This window comes from Lycorma delicatula, chromosome 1 (genome assembly GCF_047948215.1).
Source record: "Lycorma delicatula isolate Av1 chromosome 1, ASM4794821v1, whole genome shotgun sequence".
Taxonomy (NCBI): domain Eukaryota; kingdom Metazoa; phylum Arthropoda; class Insecta; order Hemiptera; family Fulgoridae; genus Lycorma; species Lycorma delicatula.
Genome location: NC_134455.1, coordinates 108,955,545 through 108,967,651, shown reverse-complemented (window position 1 = coordinate 108,967,651; position 12,107 = coordinate 108,955,545). Strand labels below are relative to the sequence as shown.

The 12,107-nt window shown below is 30.0% G+C and overlaps 1 protein-coding gene and 2 non-coding genes across 4 annotated transcripts in view; 2 read left to right on the top strand and 1 right to left on the bottom strand.

Annotated features, from left to right (window-relative positions):
* Positions 1 to 12,107, top strand: part of Drgx (Dorsal root ganglia homeobox) — a 309,721-nt gene that overhangs the window by 271,551 nt on the left and 26,063 nt on the right. The gene's annotated exons all lie outside the window — the stretch shown is intronic.
* On the top strand, positions 260 to 332 carry TRNAA-AGC (transfer RNA alanine (anticodon AGC)). Its single transcript has one exon. It is a non-coding gene; the product is annotated as a tRNA-Ala (tRNA).
* TRNAA-AGC (transfer RNA alanine (anticodon AGC)) lies at positions 2,474 to 2,546 on the bottom strand. The gene has a single exon. It is a non-coding gene; the product is annotated as a tRNA-Ala (tRNA).

Genomic DNA, 12,107 nt, shown 5'->3' with positions numbered 1-12,107 from the left:
GTAGTAGAAAAAACACAAATAAGAGATGTTGGCAAAAGACTAATTCAATTCGAAAACTAATTTAATTTGAATTGAATTAACTCACAGGTCACATAGTCTCCTATTGAGCGCTGAATTATTAACTAATACATGTAGTTGTCCTTTATAAGATATCAAGGTTATTTGTATTGTACAAGATTACCGATGGGCTCCGCAGTGTTATTCTAGTATCTTGTTATTCCAGTTTTAATACTTTTACTCTCAATTTGGTTTAAGCACAGGGGGCGTAGCTCAGATGGTAGAGCGCTCGCTTAGCATGCGAGAGGTACCGGGATCGATACCCGGCGCCTCCATGGTTATATATTTTGAATTATTTTTATATTTTATTTCTTCTGGAATGAAAAGACAGGTGTAGTAAAAATAAAAAATTCAACGCTAATTATGATGACTTTATTAATTATGACTTTTTATTAATATTTTATTGATTTTTTTACTTAAAATATGCCCAAAAACCAAAGAACTGATGTAAAAAAATTGTATTATATTTCTTAAAAAACCTTGAACTATGCTGAAAAAAGTTAATGAAGCAGTAGTACGTAAGAAAATGTTTTGTCTTTTGGCCGTTAAAACGTTTTCGTAACTCTTTATTGGCTTTTCGTAATTCTTCTTAAAACACCTATCTTCCGATCTTTTAATTCCAGAAGAAATAAGATATAAAAATAATTCATCAAAATATGTAATCATGGAGGCGCCGGGTACAATCCCGGTACCTCTCGCATGCTAAGCGAGCGCTCTACCATCTGAGCTACGCCCCTGTGTTGTGACTTTTTTGAGAGTAAAAGTATTAAAACTGGAATAACAAGATACAAGAATAACACTGCGGAGCCCAACGGTAATCTTGTACAATACAAATAACCTTGATATCTTATAAAGGACAACTACAAGTTTTATTTCACTCTTTTTTTTGTTAGCCTCCGGAACCACCGTAAGGTATTACTTAAGAGGATGAATGACAATGATATGTAATGAATGTGAATGAAATGTAGTCTCGTACAGCCTCAGGTCGACCATTCCTGAGATGTGTGGTTAATTGAAACCCAACCACCAAAGAACTCAGGTATTCGCGATCTAGTATTCAAATCCCTATAAAATTAACTGCCTTTACTAGGATTTGAATCGCAGAACTCTAGACTTCGAAATCAGCTGATTCCGAATGATAAGAGTTTACCACTTAGCCAACCCGGTGGGTTAAACTTTATTACAGTAAATAATTTTTAACTATGATTTTAATAGAACTGTGGAATTTATTGTTTGTTTTAAAGCAGATTTTTCATTTCTGAAGCTCAGTGATATCTCAGACCGTATCCTTACGATTTAACTTCCTTAAATCTTATCAAAGTTAAAATATTTAATTACCTTTCAAATTGAAATATAAAAAGAAGCTACAAATTAAAAACAACATTGCAACACTTAAATTCAGGCCGATATCACTACTGGAATTTAAAGAAGAAATTACATTTTTTTATAAGAGAATTTATTTTGGGTTCTTTGGAGTTATTTATTTTCGGTTTGTACAAAAAACCGCTACCCCCCCCCCCTCCAAACCAAGAAAAAGTTTTTTTAAAGAAATTAAAAAAAGTGAAGATTCACGAAATACGTGGTTTGATTAAAAAAAAAAAAAAAAATGAAATACTGAAAACTGCTGTAAAGAACTACTACCGAGCATGAACGGAGGCTCCCTGGAGTGTGGGAATATATATTATTTTACCTTAAGTTTACGCTCAATCACTTGTATAAATATAATTTCAAAGGATTTTTCCAAATCGTTTTTAAATGAACTTTATATATTTAGTGTACATTAATATAAATTTTGCGAAAATTTTCTCAAGTATCTGAAATAGTTCGTTATGAAAAAAAAAAACAGTTCTGCGCAACTTTGACGACAAAAAAGAAAAAACTGTATTAAGTTCAATCGCTTGCTTTTTGTTCCTCTTTTATTTTTCTTGGGGAAAACTATCAGCGTTATTTTTTTTTTTAAATGATAATAATTTTAATATCAAATTCTATTTTAATCTTTATTTTCGTAGAAAATAAAATTATTAGTAATTTTATAAACTGTTGAAGAGGCAATTTCAGTTAAGATAATGAAATTTATAATGGTAATATTATAATAGTGATTATATATATTTAAATTTACTTGGCCTAAACATTATCGTATCATATGCTAATACAACTATTATTACATTTCTATAAAACCCTAGTAAAAAATGAAATAAGGATGTAGATAATTTATTATTAGTGGATTTGAGTACCTGCGGTACCAGAATGATTTAGACATTATTATATAGACATACTGTCTCATTGTAGACAAAAAGAAAACTAAGTACAGAATACTTGGCAAACTGAACTAAAAATTGTTAACATTTAATTCATAATTTTTCATTAAAATTTAATCATAAGAATTTTTATTACAAAAATGTGAGAAAAAAATAACTGGAGGCGCCGGGCATCGATCCCGGTACCTCTCGCATGCTAAGCGAGCGCTCTACCATCTGAGCTACGCCCCCTTGTCACAATAGTGCGGTTAAAAATGTACAAAAGTAAATTATTAGTCAATATTAAGTAATTTATAGAATCTTAATAAAAATTGGTTTATTTAATAGAAAAAATGCTGTGTAATATGACAAAAAATTTATTGTTTAGAGGTCATTAACTTAACGATATCAGTGAATATTAAATAAAGATAATGAATAGATATTTGATATCTTCTTTTTTAAAATTGCTTTTTTGCAATAATAATATTTGTGAAGTGTTAATATTACAGAGTGATTATTTCTATAAATTACATTATCATGTATTTTCGCTTAACGACTGCCAATTTCATACTAGTATGAAGATCATCATTTTTGAGGGGTGTATGGCAACTGCACAGTGACAATTCCATACAAATCAGATCAAAGCGTATACAAATATGAGAAAGGATTATTAACTGTTATATCAATCATTACGTACAATGAGATCTCGCCTTAAAATTACAATACTTTATTATTAAATGTAAAATATAAACTATGTAAAGATAACATAAACTTGGAAAAAAGACTTAAAAGTTGAGATAAATAAAAAAAGAACCTTTTTAAAATATTCTATAAGTATGTTAAGAAATAAAAATCACTAACAAGGCCTGCTAGACAATTACACCATGTGGAATATTCAATAGAACAGCTGCTGAGATGAATTTGAAGATGCCTTTTTGCTCCTGGAAATTTCAGTATATGCAGTTTGTACTACAGTACTGATTAGCACATACCATTCTATGTTCCTTGTAATTAAAAATTATATTACGCACTGCAGTAATAAAATTTAATAATCACGTTATATATTCATTTAGTTAACATCTAAAACACAAAATAATAATTTAGTATAATTTTAAAATTATAATAGTATTATTCAAATTATTTATTTGCATAGCCACAGATAAACTGACGCCCAATAACACTCAAGATGGATGGATGAATTTTATAGCGCGTGAAAATGTTACGTCTGACTGAGGCTCGAACCCGGAACCTCCGAATGAATGGTAGAGATATCATCAATCTACCACGGAGAATAAGTTTTGTTTTTAATATTTTTGTTTAAAATATTTGGGTCCAGATAATTAATGTAACTTTAATAATTGTAATATCTTAGAAATATTGTTAAACATTTAAACATTATGGAGTATACTCAGAAAATTTGTGTTATTATTACTTTAAAAATGTATTATAAAATTATGTAGTCCTATATTTAAAACTTCTGCAATAATATTATTCATGAAAAAAAAACTGAAATAATATTTTGATATATTTAAATTGAATCACTAGATGATCTTTAGCAAAATATTTTTGAAATTAAAATTATAAAAAAAAAATTCTTATAATGTGGACCCCACTTGACTTCCTTGTACGCCTATTAGATTGCATATACATATTTTAAAAAAAAAACTAAAACTACGTAAAATTTTATTTCATTAATAACTTCTGGTATTTTTTTTTATTTCTGGTAAAGGAGATTTCTGATTCGTACCGATGTGCCCTTCCCCTTGTAAGATCCAAATACTTCATTAATTAAAGTTTTATTTGGCTATAACTCTGGAACCAACGAAAATTAAGTACCACTTAGGGTATATCGTTGAAAAGTTCTCAATGAGGCCTTATTACTGCAGTTATCAAAAATTCCAAAATCAAATTTTTTTGGACTTTGGGCTTTTTTGACAGTTTTTGTCCTGTTGATTGCAATCAGAATGGGATGTACAAGTAGATGTTACAAAGTTCTAAATCCAAAATTTCAACATTCTACGGCTAATCGTTTTTGAGTTATGCGAGGTTCATTCGTACGTAGAGAAGTACGCCGAAAGTAGTCAATTCAGGGATGGTCAAAATGGATTTTTCTGTTGAAATATGAAAACCGAAATTTTTCGCGACCACAATACTTTCTTTACTTCATACAAGGAAGTAAAAATGATAAAATGTACTAAAATTATGTCTTTGTAAGGTATTTTTTGGTAGATTTCACAGTTCCCTCAGAATAGCAGCAACTGCTTTTTGGTAATCAAAATGAATTTAAATTTCGAAAATCTTAAACCAAAACCTTAAAAGTATGTGTTAGTGTCGTTAGTAGAATACGCTTTCGTTTAAATTTTCTTACTGCTTCTCCATTATCCAGCAGATTTATTGTTATAAAATAGTAAATCCAGATTCAATGTGTATTTAACAAAATTTAAAAAAGTTTTGATTTTCATGAATAAAATGTTTGACTATGCCCTTCGAATAATATCTGGAATGTATGTAAATTTGAAAAAAGTATATTAGGCAACCTTGTATTAGTTGTAGGCAACCTAATATGAATCACAAGTTACTCCAGAAAACGTCATAATTGTAAAGAAAGAAACCCGTAAACAGGCAAGGTTTATTAAGAAATGTGAACAGCCACCATTCCCCTTCAGATTTTTCCTAATAAGGAATATCAAACATTCCAAGCCAGGTGTACTAAGAAAATGAGAATTGAAGTAGTCTTACGTTGCCTTCCTCATTCAGTTGCAAATTTTTTTCAGAGAAAGCATATATCAGTACTTTAGTTAGCTTTATCTTTTGCGATAAGAAAAACTAGGAAGAACATTGTAAAACAACAAATTAACGCGCCACTTTAAGGGGAATAGAATTTGTAAACGTTATTTACTATTTTTGATCAATCCCGTTAGAATAAAACTCTTAGATGGTGATCTAGTATTTAATAAATAATCAAAATATAAAAATCGCTTACCAACAATATTTTAATGCGTTCTGGCGCTTTCGGAAACGAATCCCATCTTCAGGAATTTAAAATTTTTTTATTAACTAAAACTTTATCGTCATGAGTAGAATTGTTATGTACTACGTAAAATATATAATGGTGGTCGTCATACGTTAAAATTGTGTCGACTTAACGTCCTATCATAATGAATTTCTCCACCGCTAAAAAAGATCTACTATTTTACCTCATCTAAATCCGATTACCACAGAATTTACTTGATTTTTGGTTAAAACAATTGTAATTAAAAGTTATAAAGTGAAACACTTAAAAAACATAAATAAATCAAAATTAATTCCATAACAACTATAGATTATTTATTTTTTCAAGATAATCTTTCTGTTGCTGATTACTCATTACTATTTAGATATTTCCAACCCATATTTTTCCGTTTACTATATGGTTTATGATATTGGACTCATGTTCTGTCATGAGTGATGACTGTCAAAGAAGGGCAGTACCGTAGCGATGCAGATGCTTTAACATAAGTCCAGATGCGTTTATTTATGCATCGCAGTGAACTTTTTGGTACGCAATTCTCATAAACTTTATTAAAATCAAGAAGTATGTTGTGGATGATTTCTTGAGAAGAACCACAACTAACTGACATACGTACTACAAATTCATAAATTTTCAGTTATCTATCAAAAAACACAAAATTGCATAGCTATGCATTTTTGGTACCCGTAGATGTTCGCTCGAAAACTTCTTCATGCGTGACCATTTTTTTAACATTTCAATTCATTCACAGACATTCCGTCGTGGCAAAAAAAATTATTCCGGTTCTGTGCTAAAATCTTTAATAAATTTTAGCAGTTAATATATCTTTTGACGTCAAAGAAAGGAGTTATTGGAAACGCTACTCTTTAGTGGATGTGGAAAGTGGAGCGCCATGGTTAACTTACATATAACCTTCCCAGATATTCAGATATAACCTTCCCAAACGTAACCTTTCAGAGGTTAGATTCAGATGTAATCTTCCAAGTAGTAATCATATGATAATTTCTCTTAGCGATACGTCAGCATAATATATTACGCTACCAAAGTCCAAAAATCTTTACTGCGAATGATTTTAGTTAAAGTAATTGTTTCTACTATATTCAGTTTTTGCAGAATGCAATTATTAATTGAACTTTCCCTTTCTTTCGCTTTTTAATGGGTGATTACAAGATTCATTTTTTTCTTTGGTACATCTTTATACGCCATTTTAGATTAATAGTCTTGCAATTTGAATTTATGTGTTAAAATATTTAAAAATAATGTAAATTTAAAAAATCCCTTTCGGCCGCCGGAAGGCGGAAGTAGATTTCACCGGTGCTAAGTAGGGAATAAAAAAGATTTCCACCTGAAAGTTAAGAAAAACTTCAAATTTGCTCAATACGACAATGTTTGCGTGTGAAAAAGGTTTCACGTGTTAGCATACGACAAGCCCCATCTACTTAAAATTCCAGCAAAATTTTGGTCATCCCTTGCCGTTAGGGTTGGTCATATCAAAAATTGTTTCATAAAAAAGTTTTTGGTAATGTTTAGAGGACTAACGACCACTTTAAACCGATTCGATACTTTACCTATTAAGGAAGACATGATGTTTTTTGTCTTCGAAACCTCATTTTTCCACCCCCTGGGTCAATGATTGGTGATATCAAAAAACTTTATTATATAAGTTTTAGGCTCTTATCCAAATAATAATAGGAACTTCAAACGAGTTTGATATTTAACTTAATAAGAAAGTTATAGCGATATTATGCTTTTTCGAAAAAGTTCCCCATTTCCATCCCCATGGTCCGATTTGATCCAATAACGAACTCGACCGATATTTTGGGTCTTTATATTTTATGTATCAATTTAAAAGTGACTGGCGCAAAATTACGGCATTTATTGTGTCCAAAAGAAAGTGAAATATATATATATAAACGTTTGAGCTGACGGTGGTTTTGGGGTCTGGGGGATGTGAAACGCGAACATATGTCGAAATTTTCTAGAAAGCGAGTTATGGTACCCATTACAATAAGTAGCTTTGTAATGAAATCTACCTAACATAATAACCCTTCTAAACACCCTATAAGTTTTTATTAAATAAGAATGTTCTTTAAAAAAATGTACAAATGTTTCAATGTGTAACTGATATAAGATAGATGTGAGGATACAGGCTTTTGATCCTGAAAATTCCAGTAAATGCATAATTTAGTAGAGATAGACAGAATTGTTGGCCTTTTCGGATAGATTAACAATTTTTTTCTATTTATAAAGCAGCAGTTTTTTTTTTATTGGAATCTATCATATAAGACAATTGACAATTATTAATTAATTATTTAGAATAACTCATACAAAGTACACAGAGACTTTAATGTCATTTGCAATTAATACGAAATTTCATAATTTGTGAAATGTTTTAGAATTAATATTCAAATCAAATAATATATCAAATCATAATATAATTGAATCTCTTTTCTTTTTTTCCTACTTTTCACTATTTTTTAACTACTTTTCTAGAAAAATTTTTAGTGATTCAATATAAAATTATGTATTCATTTTAATTTTCATCTGTAAATTTATTTTAGATACTTTTTTATCTATGAAAAACTGAATAAATTACATACGTATAAATGCATATCCTTCCAATATTCTAAAATGGTAATAAAAATCCTAAAAACACAAAAATTGTAATAACTCGAAACCTAATTGATCTACTGGGACGGACAATGGCTTTAAAACACTTATAGAATCAAGACACCTAACGAGACCTCATCTGAAGTTTTCCTACACACCGAGTTGAAATATGAGCGAACATTGGTCCCTCTGTATTATAACATGGTAAGAAAGTACTGAAAACAGGAAATTCGTAATAACGACATCTAAATGATCTACTGGGACGGGAAATGCTTAAAAACACTCGGAGAATCAAGTCACACCTAATGAGGTCTCACCCAAACCTTTTCCTCAACTCTGAGACGAAATATGAGCGAACACTGGTTTTCCTTATATTATAACACGGTAAGGAAAATGTGAAATGTTAGCCGCGAAGCGACTAGGAAGCGCAGCCCCCTACATCGTTATATTATACATGTGTCAAAATGATATTTTTAAGCAGATTTATGTACACGTTTGATGAGTTTCAAACAATTAAAATTTTTCCGACATTTCTTTCCTTCAAATCGTTATATATTCCATGTTAAACTTAAATGATTAAGGTGAATAATTTTGTAAATGTTCCATAAAAATCAATCTAGCCTTTCCGAGTTACAAGATCACATAAAAATATATCACTTGCACTTATTCTTTTGGTTTTTAACGGGATTTACGGAGAAAACCAGTTCCCGTTTTATCTGGAGGATTATCTCAGATAAATGAATTTATTAAAGATACAGCTGCGTTCAATAGTTATCCCAGAATGATCTTGTGAGTATAGAAAAAAAATCGGCAAAAAATTACAAACCCAATAAAACATTATTAATCAGAATAATAAAGACGAAATATTGGATAAATTATGTACAGAAATTATACTTTGCACTCCATATAGCAATAAAACATATTTTTTTAAAATCACAACTTTGTCGTTGCCATAACTGGACTTAGATAATTGGTCTATGTTCTCGGAAACGCTAAAGATAAAACTAAATCTGCTGAACGAGTGGCCAAGTATAAATCGATTTGTAAAGATAGCAATTACATATAAATCGAACAAACAAACGAAAGATGAAAACAAGAACAATGAAGCACTTAGATCAATATAAATCCAGAGAAATCCGCTGCAGCTCATTATTTCCTGGAAACTGATCATAAAATTAATTTATTTAAAAGATTTAAAAATATGTACTTAACAGCAAGAATTAGACGGTTGGGTAAACTATCTTTACCAATAGTAATGCAGAAATATATTTTTTGAAAAACCATACTAATATCTAAGTAGTCTTTTTAATTTATTAAAGATCGTTTTGTGAAAGTTAACAATTAAATAAATAAACGGTTGTCCACTCCATTAAATTTTTTTATGGGTGGAGATATTTTTTTATTGCTTTAAAATTCAAACTTTTATTTTTTTTTAAATAAGTTTTATTTATCCATCTCATGTAAGAGATGTGCAGTAAGTCGTGGTGGGCAGTTCGGATTTATGATTAAATGTTTTAAATTAAGTTTGCGTTTTCTATTGAAATTGCCTGAAACGACAAGTAAATATAGTAAATATATTATATAGTATGTTTTAGTTGTTTTATATTGTTTCGGTACTGTAACTAGTTAGTACTTTTTTATGCGTCAATTAATACTCATTCATTATTATTATTATTTCATTTATTTATTTACTACACACATTTTATGCAGTGTCTACTGACGATGATCATCGTTTAACAAACCGAAATGGTTTCTTAATTTAGATCTGTTTTCCAATTTATAATATATAGATTTATTTGCATGTTTTTCTATATCTACCTATATAAATAAAAATGTAAATGCTCGTTTGTTCAGAATCTTAAATCTCCCAAAGTTCTTCACCGATTTCTTTGAAATTTTGATACAACGTTGCATACGAATACGCGCGCGTTTCTATATATTTACTATTTATATACTCAAAATGTCATACCTGTGATAGGTAAAAACATGTTTTTGTTGTTGTTTTTTTTTTTAAAACAGCGCATCTGTTGGACGTAAAAGCAACACACGCTATACCAAATATTTTACGATTCCATTTCAATATTTTCGATATGTGAGTCCGCTATAGACTAAAAAACTACTGGACCGATTTATGCGCGGCGAAAAAGAGAGAAAGGGAAAAATCGGAAAAGGGAAGTAGAGAAAAGTTGGAGAAGGAAAATATCGAAAAAGGTAAAAGGGAAGAAGGTAAAAAGGGAAAACGGGAAAAGAAACTGGAAATGGGAGAAATAAAAGGGGAAGAGGGAACATGAAGGATAAGGGGAAATAATGAAAATAAAATGGGAATGGAAAGGGAAAGGGGAAAATGGGAGAAATGAAAAGGGAAATGGTAAACATTAAAATGGGAAATGGGAAAAGGGGGAAAGGGAAAAGTGAGAAAGAGTAAAAGGGAAAGGTTAAATTTTGTGATGTTCCGTAATGTTCATTTTGTTATTGTTTTATCAAAATTTCAATTGTGTTCATTTAATTTACATATATATATATATATATATATATACTCAAATCTAGCAATAGCGAAGCATTGCCGGGTCTGCTAGTAATGTAATAAAAAAAAGGTGGTCAAGGTTTCCATGATTTTCCCAGCTACACCAGACAAGACATACAGCATTTTGCACAGGTTTTATTAATTATATTACTATATATAAAATTGTTATTATTATATAATATTATATTACATAATAATATAATACAAATTTGCTTGAGTAAAGATTTCTTTAAATCCAACACTCTCTTCGATAAAGGCTAAAATAAGAAAAAGAGTTTTTCTTATTTTAGCAAACAGTTATTATGCAAACAGTCTTTTGCATTTTAGGTCTGGGGTTTGTAATTTTAAAAATTGTATTTATTTCTTGTTAGTTCTATATATTAACTATAAACGTTGAACAAATTTATGAAAATATTAAAACCGAAAGGAGATAGAGTAAAAGAACAATGGTTTTTGTTATTTTACTCTATCTGCTATCATATTTCAATTTTAAAAAGTGGGGTTGATTTTTTGATGAAGAATTTAGGCAATTTTTTATTTATAAGTAAGTATCTTGAAAGGGGTGAAGAAAGGTAAAATATTTTAAACAATGATCGCTAATTTTCTTCATTTCCGACTATAGTAAACAGATATTTAGTATATTTGCGCTTGCAAATACAGTTAATTATCTAAAAACCATTATCGGATTTTATGAATTTCGATTTTTTTAAGGGGTGCGATGGCTCAACCAACACAGTCACTGCTAATGTTACTGTATGTGCGACGTGACTGGCTGCACATGCCTTTGGTTTTTTGGCTAAAAATCATGAAATAAAAATAAATTGACCGCGACGGGAAACACAAGTAACCATACAGCGTAGGCGAAGCCGCGAAGGGAAGCTAGTTTTTAATATATACTATTAAATTGTTGAAATCTAAATAAAAAGATCATATGTTAAAAAATAACTAATCGATTCCATAATAATTGAGTATATTATGTAATAACAAAAATATTTGATAACGTTATGAATGGTTTTGAATGTATAGCCAATTTCCTTTTAACTTATTATAATATACAGCTGCTATGATACAGATATGTGTTTCGTTATATGGAATAAGGTATTTAATGTAATTGAATTCCTTACAGATATGACGAGATAAAATATATAGCTGCTGGTAGTTGTTAGATGTAGAAGAGGTAGGTTGGAATATAGAATAAGCTTTATATTGAATTATGTTGTCAGAGTGGTAGTAATAGTAATAATAATAAAATTAATAGTAATAGTAGCGGAAGGGTAGTGTATGTTGGTAGGAGTTAGTGGGAGAAACGGGATGACGTTGGAAGGCCGATGGGTTATCGAGCGTAATGGAAGAGGGGAGGAAGGGGGTTGTTAGCGCCGTCAGGTAGCAACTACTGCTGTATAGAAGAGGGTAGCAATTACGCCAAGGTGGGTCCAATTAGTGGAGTAACGCTGTTAGCTTGCATCGTGTAAGACAATTAGTTTATTAATAGGGATAAAGCGACGCATCCTGCATCCATAAGGAGAGAACGGAGTCCCTCGAGCTATCTCTACTTCTAGTAAATTCCTTTACTATCCTTCTATTATCTTATTTACTTGGTCAATCCTTTTCATACTCGTACCCTAATACATTATAAGTTAAATTAATTTTAATTATAATTGAAATAAAA